This window comes from Nothobranchius furzeri, chromosome 4 (genome assembly GCF_043380555.1).
Source record: "Nothobranchius furzeri strain GRZ-AD chromosome 4, NfurGRZ-RIMD1, whole genome shotgun sequence".
Classification (NCBI taxonomy): Eukaryota; Metazoa; Chordata; class Actinopteri; order Cyprinodontiformes; family Nothobranchiidae; genus Nothobranchius; species Nothobranchius furzeri.
The window spans coordinates 30,691,467-30,710,255 of NC_091744.1; positions in this window are offsets into that span (position 1 = coordinate 30,691,467).

An 18,789-nucleotide genomic window follows, 5' to 3' on the forward strand; every position below is an offset into this window, starting at 1 on the left:
TTACTCACGGACCCAAGAAACCAGTTCCGAAAAATGGTCGAGAATTATAACTTGTCTAATAGCAACTGGAAGATATGTTGCGTCATAAGCCTCTGATGGTTCACAAGGTGCACGGTCCACTCGAAATCCTAATGCTGTATTTGTAGTACATACACTAAGTCTTCTCTGTTGATGTCAGACTAGAGTTTTATTAGAGTTTTACTTTGCAACAATGGGATTCGAGCAATTGATGTGTATATTTTTAATAGTGCACAATGCTACTATTCCTAGGCTGAATGTGTGACATGGCTCTTATGTATCATTATGTATCGTTTCCATTAAGTACTAATTTAAATAAAGTCCCTCTGTCCTCAGTGCTAGGTTGTGGGTTTAAGTGGCAAGACGCTCCTCGGGGCGCATATTGCTTGGGCCTCTCTCCTGGATGCCCTCTGTCAGACCGAGTGTTGACATGTGGCAAGACTCTCCTCGGGGCGCGTCTTGCTTGGGCTTCTCTCAAGGAGGCCCTCAGTCAGACCCAGTGTTGACATGTGTCAAGACGCTCCTCGGGGCGTGTCTTGCTTGGGCCTCTCTCCAGAAGGCCCTCAATCAGACCCAGTGTTGACACGTGGCAAGACGCTCCTCGGGGCGCGTCTTGCTTGGGCTTCTCTCCTGGAGGCCCTCAGTCAGACCCATTGTTGACATGTGGCAAGACGCTCCTCAGGGCACGTCTTGCTTGGGCCTCTCTCCTGGAGGCGCTCAAACAGACCGAGTAGTGACATGTGGCAAGACGCTCCTCGGGGCGCGTCTTGCTGGGGCTTCTCTCATGGAGACACTCAGTCAGACCCAGTGTTGACATGTGGCAAGACGCTCCTCGGGGCGCGTCTTGCTTGGACCTCTCTCCCTGAGGCGCTCAGTAAGACCGAGTAGTGACATGTGGCAAGACGCTCCTCGGGGCGCGTCTTGCTTGGGCCTCTCTCATGGAGGCCCTCTGTCAGACCCAGTGTTGACATGTGTCAAGACGCTCCTCGGGGGGCGTCTTGCTTTGGCCTCTCTCCTGGAGGCACTCAGTCAGACCGAGTGCTGACATGTGGCAAGAAGCTCCTCGGGGCGCGTCTTGCTTGGACTTCTCTCCCGGAGGCCCTCAGTAAGAACCATTGTTGACATGTGGCAAGACGCTCCTCGGGGCGCGTCTTGCTTGGGCCTCTCTCCAGAAGGCCCTCAATCAGACCCAGTGTTGACACGTGGCAAGACGCTCCTCGGGGCGCGTCTTGCTTGGGCCTCTCTCCTGGAGGCGCTCAGTCAGACTGAGTAGTGACATGTGGCCTGACGCTCCTCGGGGCGCGTGTTGCTTGGGCCTCTCTCCTGGAGGCGCTCAGTCAGACATGTGGCCTGACGCTCCTCGGGGCGCGTGTTGCTTGGGCCTCTCTCCTGGAGGCGCTCAGTCAGACCAAGTGGTGACATGTGGCAAGACAACCCTCGGGGCGTGTCTTGCTTGGGCCTCTCTCCTGGAGGCCCTCTGTCAGACCCAGTGTTGACATGTGGCAAGACACTCCTCGGGGCGCGTCTTGCTTGGGCCTCTCTCATGGAGGCCCTCTGTCAGACCCAGTGTTGACATGTGTCAAGACGCTCCTCGGGGCGCGTCTTGCTTTGGCCTCTCTCCTGGAGGCGCTCAGTCAGACCGAGTGCTGACATGTGGCAAGAAGCTCCTCGGGGCGCGTCTTGCTTGGGCTTCTCTCCTGGAGGCCCTCAGTCAGACCCATTGTTGGCATGTGGCAAGACGCTCCTCGGGGCGCGTCTTGCTTGGGCCTCTCTCCTGGAGGCGCTCAGTCAGACCGAGTGCTGACATGTGGCAAGACGCTCCTCGGGCCGCGTTTTGCTTGGGCTTCTCTCCTGGAGGCCCTCAGTCAGACCCATTGTTGACATGTGGCAAGACGCTCCTCGGGGCGCGTCTTGCTTGGGCCTCTCTCCTGGAGGCGCTCAGTCAGACCGAGTGCTGACATGTGGCAAGACGCTCCTCGGGGCGCGTCTTGCTTGGGCCTCTCTCCTGGAGGCGCTCAGTCAGACTGAGTAGTGACATGTGGCCTGACGATCCTCGGGGCACGTCTTGCTTGGGCCTCTCTCCTGGAGGCGCTCAGTCAGACCCAGTGGTGACATGTGGCAAGACACTCCTCGGGGCGCGTCTTGCTTGGGCCTCTCTCGTGGAGGCCCTCTGTCAGACCCAGTGTTGACATGTGTCAAGACGCTCCTCGGGGCGCGTCTTGCTTGGGCTTCTCTCCTGGAGGCCCTCAGTCAGACCCATTGTTGACATGTGGCAAGACGCTCCTCGGGGCGCGTCTTGCTTGGGCTTCTCTCCTGGAGGCGCTCAGACAGACCCAGTGTTGACATGTGACAAGACGCTCCTCGGGGCGCGTCTTGCTTGGGCCTCTCTCCTGGAGGCCCTCAGTCAGACCCATTGTTGACATGTGGCAAGACGCTCCTCGGGGCGCGTCTTGCTTGGGCCTCTCTCCTGGAGGCGCTCAGTCAGACCCAGTGTTGACATGTGGCAAGAAGCTCCTCGGGGCGCGTCTTGCTTGGGCCTCTCTCCTGGAGGCGCTCAGTCAGACCCAGTGTTGACATGTGGCAAGACGCTCCTCGGGGCGCGTCTTGCTTGGGCCTCTCTCCTGGAGGTGCTCAGTCAGACCCAGTGGTGACACGTGGAAAGACGCTCCTCGGGGCACGTCTTGCTTGGGCCTCTCTCCTGGAGGCGCTCAGTCAGACCCAGTGTTGACACGTGGCAAGACGCTCCTCGGGGCGCGTCTTGCTTGGGCCGCTCTCCTGGAGGCGCTCAGTCAGACCCAGTGTTGGCATGTGGCAAGACACTCCTCGGGGCGCGTCTTGGTTGGGCCTCTCTCCTGGAGGCGCTCATTCAGACCCAGTGGTGACATGTGGCAAGACGCTCCTCGGGGCGCGTATTGCTTGGGCCTCTCTCCTGAATGCCCTCTGTCAGACCGAGTGTTGACATGTGGCAAGACTCTCCTCGGGGCGCGTCTTGCTTGGGCTTCTCTCATGGAGGCCCTCAGTCCGACCCAGTGTTGACATGTGTCAAGACGCTCCTCGGGGCGTGTCTTGCTTGGGCCTCTCTCCTGGAGGCGCTCAGTCAGACCCAGTGTTGACATGTGGCAAGACGCTCCTCTGGGCGCGTGTTGCTTGGGCTTCTCTCCTGGAGGCCCTCAGTCAGACCCATTGTTGACATGTGGCAAGACGCTCCTCGGGGCACGTCTTGCTTGGGCCTCTCTCCTGGAGGCGCTCAGTCAGACCGAGTAGTGACATGTGGTTAGACGCTCCTCGGGGCGCGTCTTGCTTGGACCTCCCTCCTGGAGGCGCTCAGTCAGACCGAGTAGTGACATTTGGCAAGACGCTCCTCGGGGCGCGTCTTGCTTGGACCTCTCTCCTGGAGGCGCTCAGTTAGACCGAGTAGTGACATGTGGCAAGACGCTCCTCGGGGCGCGTCTTGCTTGGGCCTCTCTCCTGGAGGCGCTCAGTCAGACCGAGTGCTGACATAAGGCAAGACGCTCCTCGGGGCGCGTCTTGCTGGGGCCTCTCTCCTGGAGGTGCTCAATCAGACCCAGTGGTGACACGTGGCAAGACGCTCCTCTGGGCGCGTCTTGCTTGGGCCTCTCTCCTGGAGGAGCTCAGTCAGACCCAGTGGTGACACGTGGCAAGACGCTCCTCGGGGTGCATCTTGCTTGGGCCTCTCTCCTGGAGGTGCTAAGTCAGACCCAGTGTTGACACGTGGCAAGACGCTCCTCGGGGCGCGTCTTGCTTGGGCCTCTCTCCTGGAGGCGCTCAGTCAGACACAGTGTTGACATGTGGCAAGACACTCCTCGGGGCGCGTCTTGCTTGGGCTTCTCTCATGGAGGCCCACAGTAAGACCCATTGTTGACATCTGGAAAGAAGCTCCTCGGGGCGCGTCTTGCTTTGGCTTCTCTCCTGGAGGCCCTCAGTCAGACCCATTGTTGACATGTGGCAAGATGCTCCTCGGGGCGCGTATTGCTTGGGCCTCTCTCATGGAGGCCCTCAGTCAGACCCAGTGTTGACATGTGTCAAGACGCTCCTCGGGGCGTGTCTTGCTTGGGCCTCTCTCCTGGAGGCGCTCAGTCAGACCCAGTGTTGACATGTGGCAAGACGCTCCTCGGGGCGCTTCTTGCTTGGGCTTCTCTCCTGGAGGCCCTCAGTCAGACCCAGTGTTGACATGTGGCAAGACGCTCCTCGGGGCGCATGTTGCTTGGACCTCTCTCCTGGAGGCGCTCAGTCAGACCGAGTAGTTACATGTGGCAAGACGCTCCTCGGGGCGCGTCTTGCTGGGACCTCTCTCCTGGAGGCGCTCAGTCAGACCCAGTGTTGACATGTGTCAAGACGCTCCTCGGGCGTTTCTTGCTTGCGCCTCTCTCCTGGAGGCGCTCAGTCAGACCCAGAGGTGACATGTGGCAAGACGCTCCTCGGGCCTCTCTCCTGGAGGCGCTCAGTCAGACACAGTGTTGACAGTTGGCAAGACGCTCCTCGGGGCGCGTCTTGCTTGGGCCTCTCTCCTGGAGGTGCTCAGTCAGACCCAGTGTTGACATGTGGCAAGACGCTCCTCGGGGCGCGTCTGGCTGGGGCTTCTCTCATGGAGGCACTCAGTCAGACCCAGTGTTGACATGTGGCAAGATGCTCCTCAGGGCACGTCTTGCTTGGGCCTCTCTCCTGGAGGCGCTCAGTCAGACCCAGAGGAGACATGTGTCAAGACGCTCCTCGGGGAGCGTCTTGCTTGGGCCTCTATCCAGGAGGCGCTCAGTCAGACCGAGTGCTGACATGTTGCAAGACGCTCCTCCGGGCGCGTCTTGCTTGGGCCTCTCTCCTGGAGGCGCTCAGTCAGACCCAGTGTTTACATGTGGCAAGACGCTCCTCGGGGCGTGTCTTGCTTGGGCCTACTTCCTGGAGGCGCTCAGTCAGGCCGAGTGCTGACATGTGGCAAGACGCTCCTCGGGGCGCATCTTGCTTGGGCTTCTCTCCTGGAGGCCCTCAGTCAGACCCAGTGTTGACATGTGGCAAAACGCTCCTCGGGGCGCGTCTTATTTGGGCCTCTCTCCTCGGGGCCCTCAGTCAGACCCAGTGTTGACATGTGGCAAGACGCTCCTCGGGGCGCGTCTTGCTTGGGCTTCTCTCCTGGAGGCCCTCAGTCAGACCCATTGTTGACATGTGGCAAGACGCTCCTCGGGGCACGTCTTGCTTGGGCCTCTCTCCTGGAGGCGCTCAGTCAGACTGAGTAGTGACATGTGGCAAGACGCTCCTCGGGGCGCGTCTTGCTTGGACCTCCCTCCTGGAGGCGCTCAGTCAGACCGAGTAATGACATGTGGCAAGACGCTCCTCGGGGCGTGTCTTGCTTGGACCTCTCTCCTGGAGGCGCTCAGTTAGACCGAGTAGTGACATGTGGCAAGACGCTCCTCGGGGCGCGTCTTGCTTGGGCTTCTCTCCTGGAGGCCCTCAGTCAGACCCATTGTTGACATGTGGCAAGACGCTCCTCGGGGCACGTCTTGCTTGGGCCTCTCTCCTGGAGGCGCTCAGTCAGACTGAGTAGTGACATGTGGCAAGACGCTCCTCGGGGCGGGTCTTGCTTGGGCCTCTCTCCTGGAGGCGCTCAGTCAGAACTGGAAGATATGTTGCGTCATAAGCCTCTGATGGTTCACCAGGTGCACGGTCCACTCGAAATCCTAATGCTGTATTTGTAGTACATACACTAAGTCTTCTCTGTTGATGTCAGACTAGAGTTTTATTAGAGTTTTACTTTGCAACAATGGGATTCGAGCAATTGATGTGTATATTTTTAATAGTGCACAATGCTACTATTCCTAGGCTGAATGTATGACATGGCTCTTATGTATCATTATGTATCGTTTCCATTAAGTACTAATTTAAATAAAGTCCCTCTGTCCTCAGTGCTAGGTTGTGGGTTTAATACACATTATTATGATCAACCTGTTGAATAGTATAAGCCCCATACAATGTGACGGTCCGTGTGACGGACCGGTGTGTTACGACCCGACTAACGAAACGTACCAGGTGATAACATTGCATCTGCCCATTACAGCGGAGCGAGCGTTTCACCACACTCCCAAACCAAGGTTAATAGTTGTAGCGCACGCCTTTTCGGACCTTGGTGCACGCGAAACACTGGTGTACACTCACAACATCACGCTCGAGACAGCTCAAGCGTTACGCGAAACAAAGGACGTGTTCAAATCCATAGAGAATATACGGTCTTTAGCGTATGCGTATATAAAGAAGGTCGATGACATTTACAGACCCGGCGGCGTGGGCACCACAGTAGAACAACAAGGTGCTCTCAAGCGCGCACAGATACTGGCCGCATTATCACTCGCCATGTCTATCCTGACATACCCGTTTCTGATTTCTATGTATATTAAATTATGACAAGAGCTACTTTAGGTGGTTACGATTACACTCTGACCACGTGCCTTAGTTTCTGCTAGTGACCTATAAATACATTTGCCCACTTGCTCTCACTGCCATTAAAGCGGCTGTACCCACACGTACAACACCCAAGAAAAAAAATTGATCTCGCTGTCTGTACTGGGTGTACTCTCAGTAGTCGCAGTTGCTCAGGCCATGGTGGTACGCTCACATAACGCCTCTGAGATACGTTCCATCACACCACCTCCTAGACTACTCGCGAAGGAGTATTCAACACCCCCTTTGTACGAAGACAACCATTATAACGAGCACAGCACAACGCTTGCCGCACGCGAAGACAACATGCAGGAGACAACGCTACCACCTGTCGTGAGAACAACGGATTCGAGTGACAACGATCGCGACTATGACGAGCACATTACAACACCCTCTGTGCACGAAGACCAGGTGCAGGAGACAACGCTACCACCTGTCGTGAGAAACAAGAGTTTGGTTAACAATGATCATCGTCGTGTCCCATTGTAAACGGGCGCGCCATCGCACACATCGTACATGTGTGTTAACCCACCTGTATGCGACAGACTTTGTGTGTTGCATGACATCGAGATGTATTGACGTCTGTGTCAATACAGGACTCTCTATAAGCCAGGAGCTGGACGCTAACGACCCGTGCATGCGCCAAACAAAAGGTATCGTACATGTGTTAACCCACCTGTATGCGACAGACTTTGTGTGTTGCATGACATCGAGATGTATTGACGTCTGTGTCAATACAGGACTCTCTAAGCTGGGAGCTGGACGCTAACGACCCGTGCATGCGCCACACAAAAGGTAACTCGACTAACTACAAAACGCATATTGTGATGTAGAAAGTTGGCTCGACTGTTTGAATCAGCTGCAGCTGCGGTTTACTCACGAAGTGAATCGCACGCTTGTTAGAAGTACATTCGGAGCACTTAAAAAATACATCACTCTCATCGAGTTCCGTCTCAGCATTCACCGGCTGATGGGCAAGAGCGTGACATGGGATCGCCAGGAACTTACTTAAGGACTATCATCTCATTTGGCATTTACTCACGGACCCAAGAAACCAGTTCCGAAAAATGGTCGAGAATTATAACTTGTCTAATAGCAACTGGAAGATATGTTGCGTCATAAGCCTCTGATGGTTCACAAGGTGCACGGTCCACTCGAAATCCTAATGCTGTATTTGTAGTACATACACTAAGTCTTCTCTGTTGATGTCAGACTAGAGTTTTATTAGAGTTTTACTTTGCAACAATGGGATTCGAGCAATTGATCTGTATATTTTTAATAATGCACAATGCTACTATTCCTAGGCTGAATGTATGACATGGCTCTTATGTATCATTATGTATCGTTTCCATTAAGTACTAATTTAAATAAAGTCCCTCTGTCCTCAGTGCTAGGTTGTGGGTTTAATACACATTATTATGATCAACCTGTTGAATAGTATAATAACAATATTCCTGTAAAAGTCATTTAGTAATGAACAACCTCAGTTCTGTGAAAGCACATCATGTCTCTGATGTGTACACTGCAGGCCTGACCGGGGTTTGCACGCAAGGGCCTGTGTGTGTGTGTGTGTGTGTGTGTGTGTGTGTGTGTGTGTGTGTGTGTGTGTGTGTGTGTGTGTGTGTGTGAAACAAATAAAGATAAATATAGCTAGTGCGGCCACGAGCGGTCGTGCAGGGTAGAGGCTGCGCGAAAACGCCTCTAAAAAACAAGCGCGTGCCCACGCCCGATCCGTGGAAGCACGTAGACCTAGCAAACGTACTAGCAGAAATCAACGATCGCACACGGGTCATTGAGTGTGTACAGGGTTCGTCTGCGTGTGTGGCATTGGGCAATCTAGCGGCAACCGTGTGGCCTGAAGGCGGAACCGATCAACCCGTCGCCCTCACCATCGTTGCGCTTCGAGATGAACTATTGCTAAAGATGATCGTCCTCATCAACCACGGAGCTACCAGAGTAGCTCGTAACGAAGACCCTCTCCGCGACCTCGCGGCCAGTGTGCGCAGTGTACAGCAAAAGACAAACGATGTTGCGAGCGATATATTGTAAAAACTTTGCACTGACGCGACGGTCGCCACTGCAGGTTGTGCGAGTCTCGCGCAAAGTGCCATATCAAACGTGCGCAAGCTAGTGACAAGCAACTTCACCAGATCCGTAGATTCTGCATACGCTCGGATACGAATGAAAGTATCGAGAGACAACACCGACACAAGTTGCGCGACGGCGCTGGCTGCAGTCGCTACAACACTGGATTTATTAATCAACGTAATTGTGATCGTAATGGCGTTTCGAGTATGCACCAGAAACTACAACCAGTACTACAGAAAACTGGCATGAGGGTCGCGGTCTAACGTTATGTTGGTGTCTCGCATCGACCGTCGACGGCCGTTTGCCAGCGGCTGAAAATGGCAGTTGACGAAATGGAAACGCCGACCGTCGATAGTGCACTCTCGCAAGTTCCAACCGCACCATCTCAGGAGACAGACCACAGAGTCATATTAGCGGAGGGTAGATAGAAAATGCGCAAACCGCCGCAACCGCCCATATACATGGCAAGACTCTCCTTGGGGCGCGTCTTGCTTGGAATTCTCTCATGGAGGCCCTCAGTCCGACCCAGTGTTGACATGTGTCAAGACGCTCCTCGGGGCGTGTCTTGCTTGGGCCTCTCTCCTGAATGCCCTCTGTCAGACCGAGTGTTGACATGTGGCAAGACTCTCCTCGGGGCGCGTCTTGCTGGGGCCTCTCTCCTGGAGGCGCTCAGTCAGACCCAGTGCTGACATGTGGCAAGACGCTCCTCGGGGCGCGTCTTGCTTGGGCCTCTCTGCTGGAGGCGCTCAGTCAGACTGAGTAGTGACATGTGGCCTGACGCTCCTCGGGGCGCGTCTTGCTTGGGCCTCTCTCCTGGAGGCGCTCAGTCAGACCCAGTGGTGACATGTGGCAAGACACTCCTCGGGGCGCTTCTTGCTTGGGCCTCTCTCCTGGAGGCCCTCTGTCAGACCCAGTGTTGACATGTGTCAAGACGCTCCTCGGGGCGCGTCTTGCTTGGGCTTCTCTCCTGGAGGCCCTCAGTCAGACCCATTGTTGACATGTGGCAAGACGCTACTCGGGGCGCGTCTTGCTTGGGCTTCTCTCCTGGAGGCGCTCAGACAGACCCAGTGTTGACATATGACAAGACGCTCCTCGGGGCGCGTCTTGCTTGGGCCTCTCTCCTGGAGAAGCTCAGTCAGAACCAGAGGTGACATGTGGCAAGACGCTCCTCGGGGCGCGTCTTGCTTGGGCCTCTCTCCTGGAGGCCCTCTGTCAGACCCAGTGTTGACATGTGGCAAGACGCTCCTCCGGGCGCATCTTGCTTGGGCCTCTCTCCTGGAGGCCCTCAGTCAGACCCATTGTTGACATGTGGCAAGACGCTCCTCGGGGCGCGTCTTGCTTGGGCCTCTCTCCTGGAGGCGCTCAGTCAGACCGAGTGCTGACATAAGGCAAGACGCTCCTCGGGGCGCGTCTTGCTGGGGCCTCTCTCCTGGAGGCGCTCAGTCAGACCCAGTGCTGACATGTGGCAAGACGCTCCTCGGGGCGCGTCTTGCTTGGGCCTCTCTCCTGGAGGCGCTCAGTCAGACCCAGTGTTGACATGTGGCAAGACGCTCCTCGGGGCGCGTCTTGCTTGGGCCTCTCTCCTGGAGGCGCTCAGTCAGACCCAGTGTTGACACGTGGCAAGACGCTCCTCGGGGCGCGTCTTGCTTGGGCCTCTCTCATGGAGGCCCTCTGTCTGACCCAGTGTTGACATGTGTCAAGACGCTCCTCGGGGCGCGTCTTGCTTTGGCCTCTCTCCTGGAGGCGCTCATTCAGACCGAGTGCTGACATGTGGCAAGAAGCTCCTCGGGGTGCGTCTTGCTTGGGCTTCTCTCCTGGAGGCCCTCAGTAAGACCCATTGTTGACATGTGGCAAGACGCTCCTCGGGGCGCGTCTTGCTTGGGCCTCTCTCCAGGAGGCGCTCAGTCAGACTGAGTAGTGACATGTGGCCTGACGCTCCTCGGGGCGCGTGTTGCTTGGGCCTCTCTCCTGGAGGCGCTCAGTCAGACCAAGTGGTGACATGTGGCAAGACGCTCCTCGGGGCGCGTCTTGCTTGGGCCTCTCTCCAGAAGGCCCTCAATCAGACCCAGTGTTGACACGTGGCAAGACGCTCCTCGGGGCGCGTCTTGCTTGGGCCTCTCTCCTGGAGGCGCTCAGTCAGAATGAGTAGTGACATGTGGTCTGACGCTCCTCGGGGCGCGTGTTGCTTGGGCCTCTCTCCTGGAGGCGCTCAGTCAGACCAAGTGGTGACATGTGTCAAGACACTTCTCGGGGCGCGTCTTGCTTGGGCCTCTCTCCTGGAGGCCCTCTGTCAGACCCAGTGTTGACATGTGGCAAGACACTCCTCGGGGCGCGTCTTGCTTGGGCCTCTCTCATGGAGGCCCTCTGTCAGACCCAGTGTTGACATGTGTCAAGACGCTCCTCGGGGCGCGTCTTGCTTTGGCCTCTCTCCTGGAGGCGCTCAGTCAGACCGAGTGCTGACATGTGGCATGACGCTCCTCGGGCCGCGTGTTGCTTGGGCTTCTCTCCTGGAGGCCCTCAGTCAGACCCATTGTTGACATGTGGCAAGACGCTCCTCGGGGCGCGTCTTGCTTGGGCCTCTCTCCTGGAGGCGCTCAGTCAGACCGAGTGCTGACATTTGGCAAGACACTCCTCGGGGCGCGTCTTGCTTGGGCTTCTCTCCTGGAGGCGCTCAGAAAGACCCAGTGTTGACATGTGACAAGACGCTCCTCGGGGCACGTCTTGCTTGGGCCTCTCTCCTGGAGGCGCTCAGTCAGACCCAGTGCTGACATGTGGCAAGACGCTCCTCGGGGCGCGTCTTGCTTGGGCCTCTCTGCTGGAGGCGCTCAGTCAGACTGAGTAGTGACATGTGGCCTGACGCTCCTCGGGGCGCGTTTTGCTTGGGCCTCTCTCCTGGAGGCGCTCAGTCAGACCCAGTGGTGACATGTGGCAAGACACTCCTCGGGGCGCTTCTTGCTTGGGCCTCTCTCCTGGAGGCCCTCTGTCAGACCCAGTGTTGACATGTGTCAAGACGCTCCTCGGGGCGCGTCTTGCTTGGGCTTCTCTCCTGGAGGCCCTCAGTCAGACCCATTGTTGACATGTGGCAAGACGCTACTCGGGGCGCGTCTTGCTTGGGCTTCTCTCCTGGAGGCGCTCAGACAGACCCAGTGTTGACATATGACAAGACGCTCCTCGGGGCGCGTCTTGCTTGGGCCTCTCTCCTGGAGAAGCTCAGTCAGAACCAGAGGTGACATGTGGCAAGATGCTCCTCGGGGCGCGTCTTGCTTGGGCCTCTCTCCTGGAGGCCCTCTGTCAGACCCAGTGTTGACATGTGGCAAGACGCTCCTCCGGGCGCATCTTGCTTGGGCCTCTCTCCTGGAGGCCCTCAGTCAGACCCATTGTTGACATGTGGCAAGACGCTCCTCGGGGCGCGTCTTGCTTGGGCCTCTCTCCTGGAGGCGCTCAGTCAGACCGAGTGCTGACATAAGGCAAGACGCTCCTCGGGGCGCGTCTTGCTGGGGCCTCTCTCCTGGAGGCGCTCAGTCAGACCCAGTGCTGACATGTGGCAAGACGCTCCTCGGGGCGCGTCTTGCTTGGGCCTCTCTCCTGGAGGCGCTCAGTCAGACCCAGTGTTGACATGTGGCAAGACGCTCCTCGGGGCGCGTCTTGCTTGGGCCTCTCTCCTGGAGGCGCTCAGTCAGACCCAGTGTTGACACGTGGCAAGACGCTCCTCGGGGCGCGTCTTGCTTGGGCCTCTCTCATGGAGGCCCTCTGTCAGACCCAGTGTTGACATGTGTCAAGACGCTCCTCGGGGCGCGTCTTGCTTTGGCCTCTCTCCTGGAGGCGCTCATTCAGACCGAGTGCTGACATGTGGCAAGAAGCTCCTCGGGGTGCGTCTTGCTTGGGCTTCTCTCCTGGAGGCCCTCAGTAAGACCCATTGTTGACATGTGGCAAGACGCTCCTCGGGGCGCGTCTTGCTTGGGCCTCTCTCCAGGAGGCGCTCAGTCAGACTGAGTAGTGACATGTGGCCTGACGCTCCTCGGGGCGCGTGTTGCTTGGGCCTCTCTCCTGGAGGCGCTCAGTCAGACCAAGTGGTGACATGTGGCAAGACGCTCCTCGGGGCGCGTCTTGCTTGGGCCTCTCTCCAGAAGGCCCTCAATCAGACCCAGTGTTGACACGTGGCAAGACGCTCCTCGGGGCGCGTCTTGCTTGGGCCTCTCTCCTGGAGGCGCTCAGTCAGAATGAGTAGTGACATGTGGTCTGACGCTCCCCGGGGCGCGTGTTGCTTGGGCCTCTCTCCTGGAGGCGCTCAGTCAGACCAAGTGGTGACATGTGTCAAGACACTTCTCGGGGCGCGTCTTGCTTGGGCCTCTCTCCTGGAGGCCCTCTGTCAGACCCAGTGTTGACATGTGGCAAGACACTCCTCGGGGCGCGTCTTGCTTGGGCCTCTCTCATGGAGGCCCTCTGTCAGACCCAGTGTTGACATGTGTCAAGACGCTCCTCGGGGCGCGTCTTGCTTTGGCCTCTCTCCTGGAGGCGCTCAGTCAGACCGAGTGCTGACATGTGGCATGACGCTCCTCGGGCCACGTGTTGCTTGGGCTTCTCTCCTGGAGGCCCTCAGTCAGACCCATTGTTGACATGTGGCAAGACGCTCCTCGGGGCGCGTCTTGCTTGGGCCTCTCTCCTGGAGGCGCTCAGTCAGACCGAGTGCTGACATTTGGCAAGACACTCCTCGGGGCGCGTCTTGCTTGGGCTTCTCTCCTGGAGGCGCTCAGAAAGACCCAGTGTTGACATGTGACAAGACGCTCCTCGGGGCACGTCTTGCTTGGGCCTCTCTCCTGGAGGCGCTCAGTCAGAACCAGAGGTGACATGTGGCAAGACGCTCCTCGGGGCGCGTCTTGCTTGGGCCTCTCTCCTGGAGGCCCTCTGTCAGACCCAGTGTTGACATGTGGCAAGACGCTCCTCCGGGCGCATCTTGCTTGGGACTCTCTCCTGGAGGCCCTCAGTCAGACCGAGTGCTGACATAAGGCAAGACGCTCCTCGGGGCGCGTCTTGCTGGGGCCTCTCTCCTGGAGGCGCTCAGTCAGACCCAGTGCTGACATGTGGCAAGACGCTCCTCGGGGCGCGTCTTGCTTGGGCCTCTCTCCTGGAGGCGCTCAGTCAGACTGAGTAGTGACATGTGGCCTGACGCTCCCCGGGGCGCGTCTTGCTTGGGCCTCTCTCCTGGAGGCGCTCAGTCAGACCCAGTGGTTACATGTGGCAAGACACTCCTCGGGGCGCGTCATGCTTGGGCCTCTCTCCTGGAGGCCCTCTGTCAGACCCATTGTTGACATGTGGCAAGACGCTCCTCGGGGCGCGTCTTGCTTGGGCTTCTCTCCTGGAGGCGCTCAGACAGACCCAGTGTTGACATGTGACAAGACGCTCCTCGGGGCGCGTCTTGCTTGGGCCTCTCTCCTGGAGGCGCTCAGTCAGAACCAGAGGTGACATGTGGCAAGACGCTCCTCGGGGCGCATCTTGCTTGGGCCTCTCTCCTGGAGGCCCTCAGTCAAACCCATTGTTGACATGTGGCAAGACGCTCCTCGGGGCGCGTCTTGCTTGGGCCTCTCTCCTGGAGGCGCTCAGTAAGACCGAGTGCTGACATAAGGCAAGACGCTCCTCGGGGCGCTCATTGCTTGGGCCTCTCTCCTGAATGCCCTCTGTCAGACCCAGTGTTGACATGTGGCAAGACACTCCTCGGGGCGCGTCTTGCTTGGGCCTCTCTCATGGAGGCCCTCTGTCAGACCCAGTGTTGACATGTGTCAAGACGCTCCTCGGGGCGCGTCTTGCTTTGGCCTCTCTCCTGGAGGCGCTCAGTCAGACCGAGTGCTGACATGTGGCATGACGCTCCTCGGGCCGTGTGTTGCTTGGGCTTCTCTCCTGGAGGCCCTCAGTCAGACCCATTGTTGACATGTGGCAAGACGCTCCTCGGGGCGCGTCTTGCTTGGGCCTCTCTCCTGGAGGCGCTCAGTCAGACCGAGTGCTGACATTTGGCAAGACACTCCTCGGGGCGCGTCTTGCTTGGGCTTCTCTCCTGGAGGCGCTCAGAAAGACCCAGTGTTGACATGTGACAAGACGCTCCTCGGGGCACGTCTTGCTTGGGCCTCTCTCCTGGAGGCGCTCAGTCAGACCCAGTGCTGACATGTGGCAAGACGCTCCTCGGGGCGCGTCTTGCTTGGGCCTCTCTGCTGGAGGCGCTCAGTCAGACTGAGTAGTGACATGTGGCCTGACGCTCCTCGGGGCGCGTCTTGCTTGGGCCTCTCTCCTGGAGGCGCTCAGTCAGACCCAGTGGTGACATGTGGCAAGACACTCCTCGGGGCGCTTCTTGCTTGGGCCTCTCTCCTGGAGGCCCTCTGTCAGACCCAGTGTTGACATGTGTCAAGACGCTCCTCAGGGCGCGTCTTGCTTGGGCTTCTCTCCTGGAGGCCCTCAGTCAGACCCATTGTTGACATGTGGCAAGACGCTACTCGGGGCGCGTCTTGCTTGGGCTTCTCTCCTGGAGGCGCTCAGACAGACCCAGTGTTGACATATGACAAGACGCTCCTCGGGGCGCGTCTTGCTTGGGCCTCTCTCCTGGAGAAGCTCAGTCAGAACCAGAGGTGACATGTGGCAAGACGCTCCTCGGGGCGCGTCTTGCTTGGGCCTCTCTCCTGGAGGCCCTCTGTCAGACCCAGTGTTGACATGTGGCAAGACGCTCCTCCGGGCGCATCTTGCTTGGGCCTCTCTCCTGGAGGCCCTCAGTCAGACCCATTGTTGACATGTGGCAAGACGCTCCTCGGGGCGCGTCTTGCTTGGGCCTCTCTCCTGGAGGCGCTCAGTCAGACCGAGTGCTGACATAAGGCAAGACGCTCCTCGGGGCGCGTCTTGCTGGGGCCTCTCTCCTGGAGGCGCTCAGTCAGACCCAGTGCTGACATGTGGCAAGACGCTCCTCGGGGCGCGTCTTGCTTGGGCCTCTCTCCTGGAGGCGCTCAGTCAGACCCAGTGTTGACATGTGGCAAGACGCTCCTCGGGGCGCGTCTTGCTTGGGCCTCTCTCCTGGAGGCGCTCAGTCAGACCCAGTGTTGACACGTGGCAAGACGCTCCTCGGGGCGCGTCTTGCTTGGGCCTCTCTAATGGAGGCCCTCTGTCAGACCCAGTGTTGACATGTGTCAAGACGCTCCTCGGGGCGCGTCTTGCTTTGGCCTCTCTCCTGGAGGCGCTCATTCAGACCGAGTGCTGACATGTGGCAAGAAGCTCCTCGGGGTGCGTCTTGCTTGAGCTTCTCTCCTGGAGGCCCTCAGTAAGACCCATTGTTGACATGTGGCAAGACGCTCCTCGGGGCGCGTCTTGCTTGGGCCTCTCTCCAGGAGGCGCTCAGTCAGACTGAGTAGTGACATGTGGCCTGACGCTCCTCGGGGCGCGTGTTGCTTGGGCCTCTCTCCTGGAGGCGCTCAGTCAGACCAAGTGGTGACATGTGGCAAGACGCTCCTCGGGGCGCGTCTTGCTTGGGCCTCTCTCCAGAAGGCCCTCAATCAGACCCAGTGTTGACACGTGGCAAGACGCTCCTCGGGGCGCGTCTTGCTTGGGCCTCTCTCCTGGAGGCGCTCAGTCAGAATGAGTAGTGACATGTGGTCTGACGCTCCTCGGGGCGCGTGTTGCTTGGGCCTCTCTCCTGGAGGCGCTCAGTCAGACCAAGTGGTGACATGTGTCAAGACACTTCTCGGGGCGCGTCTTGCTTGGGCCTCTCTCCTGGAGGCCCTCTGTCAGACCCAGTGTTGACATGTGTCAAGACGCTCCTCGGGGCGCGTCTTGCTTGGGCTTCTCTCCTGGAGGCCCTCAGTCAGACCCATTGTTGACATGTGGCAAGACGCTCCTCGGGGCGCGTCTTGCTTGGGCTTCTCTCCTGGAGGCGCTCAGACAGACCCAGTGTTGACATGTGACAAGACGCTCCTCGGGGCGCGTCTTGCTTGGGCCTCTCTCCTGGAGGCGCTCAGTCAGAACCAGAGGTGACATGTGGCAAGACGCTCCTCGGGGCGCATCTTGCTTGGGCCTCTCTCCTGGAGGCCCTCTGTCAGACCCAGTGTTGACATGTGGCAAGACGCTCCTCCGGGCGCATCTTGCTTGGGCCCTATCCTGGAGGCCCTCAGTCAAACCCATTGTTGACATGTGGCAAGACGCTCCTCGGGGCGCGTCTTGCTTGGGCCTCTCTCCTGGAGGCGCTCAGTAAGACCGAGTGCTGACATAAGGCAAGACGCTTCTCGGGGTGCTCATTGCTTGGGCCTCTCTCCTGAATGCCCTCTGTCAGACCGAGTGTTGACATGTGGCAAGACGCTCCTCGGGGCGCGTCTTGCTTGGGCTTCTCTCAAGGAGGCCCTCAGTCCGACCCAGTGTTGACATGTGTCAAGACGCTCCTCGGGGCGTGTCTTGCTTGGGCCTCTCTCCTGGAGGCGCTCAGTCAGACCCAGTGTTGACATGTGGCAAGACGCTCCTCTGGGCGCGTCTTGCTTGGGCTTCTCTCCTGGAGGCCCTCAGTCAGACCCATTGTTGACATGTGGCAAGACGCTCCTCGGGGAACGTCTTGCTTGGGCCTCTCTCCTGGAGGCGCTCAGTCAGACCGAGTAGTGACATGTGGCAAGACGCTCCTCGGGGCGCGTCTTGCTTGGACCTCCCTCCTGGAGGCGCTCAGTCAGACCGAGTAGTGACATTTGGCAAGACGCTCCTCGGGGCGCGTCTTGCTTGGGCCTATCTCCTGGAGGCGCTCAGTCAGACCGAGTGCTGACATAAGGCAAGACGCTCCTCGGGGCGCGTCTTGCTGGGGCCTCTCTCCTGGAGGTGCTCAATCAGACCCAGTGGTGACACGTGGCAAGACGCTCCTCTGGGCGCGTCTTGCTTGGGCCTCTCTCCTGGAGGAGCTCAGTCAGACCCAGTGGTGACACGTGGCAAGACGCTCCTCGAGGCGCATCTTGCTTGGGCCTCTCTCCTGGAGGCGCTAATTCAGACCCAGTCTTGACACGTGGCAAGACGCTCCTCGGGGCGCGTCTTGCTTGGGCCTCTCTCCTGGAGGCGCTCAGTCAGACACAGTGTTGACATGTGGCAAGACACTCCTCGGGGCGCGTCTTGCTTGGGCTTCTCTCATGGAGGCCCTCAGTAAGACCCATTGTTGACATGTGGAAAGAAGCTCCTCGGGGCGCGTCTTGCTTTGGCTTCTCTCCTGGAGGCCCTCAGTCAGACCCATTGTTGACATGTGGCAAGACGCTCCTCGGGGCGCGTATTGCTTGGGCCTCTCTCCTGGATGCCCTCTGTCAGACCCAGTGTTGACATGTGGCAAGACTCTCCTCGGGGCGCGTCTTGCTTGGGCTTCTCTCATGGAGGCCCTCAGTCAGACCCAGTGTTGACATGTGTCAAGACGCTCCTCGGGGCGTGTCTTGCTTGGGCCTCTCTCCTGGAGGCGCTCAGTCAGACCCAGTGTTGACATGTGGCAAGACGCTCCCCGGGGCGCTTCTTGCTTGGGCTTCTCTCCTGGAGGCCCTCAGTCAGACCCATTGTTGACCTGTGGCAAGACGCTCCTCGGGGCACGTGTTGCTTGGACCTCTCTCCTGGAGGCGCTCAGTCAGACCGAGTAGTGACATGTGGCAAGACGCTCCTCGGGGAGCGTCTTGCTTGGGCTTCTCTCCTGGAGGCCCTCAGTGAGACCCATTGTTGACATGTGGCAAGAAGCTCCTCGGGGCGCTTCTTGCTTGGGCCTCTCTCCTGGAGGCGCTCAGTCAGACCGAGTGCTGACATGTGGCAAGACGCTCCTCGGGGCGCGTCTTGCTTGTGCCTCTCTCCTGGAGGCGCTCAGTAAGACCCAGTGTTGACATGTGGCCTGACGCTCCTCGGGGCGCGTCTTGCTTGGGCTTCTCTAATGGAGGCCCTCAGTCAGACCCATTGTTGACATGTGGCAAGACGCTCCTCGGGGCACGTCTTGCTTGGGCCTCTCTCCTGGAGGAGCTCAGTCAGACCGAGTAGTGACATGTGGCAAGACGCTCCTCGGGGTGCGTCTTGCTTGGGCCTCTCTCCTGGAGGCGCTCAGTCAGACCCAGTGGTGACATGTGGCAAGACGCTCCTCGGGGCGCATCTTGCTTGGGCCTCTCTCCTGGAGGCGCTCAGTCAGACCCAGTGTTGACACGTGGCAAGACGCTCCTCGGGGCGCGTCTTGCTTGGGCCTCTCTCCTGGAGCCGCTCATTCAGACCCAGTGTTGA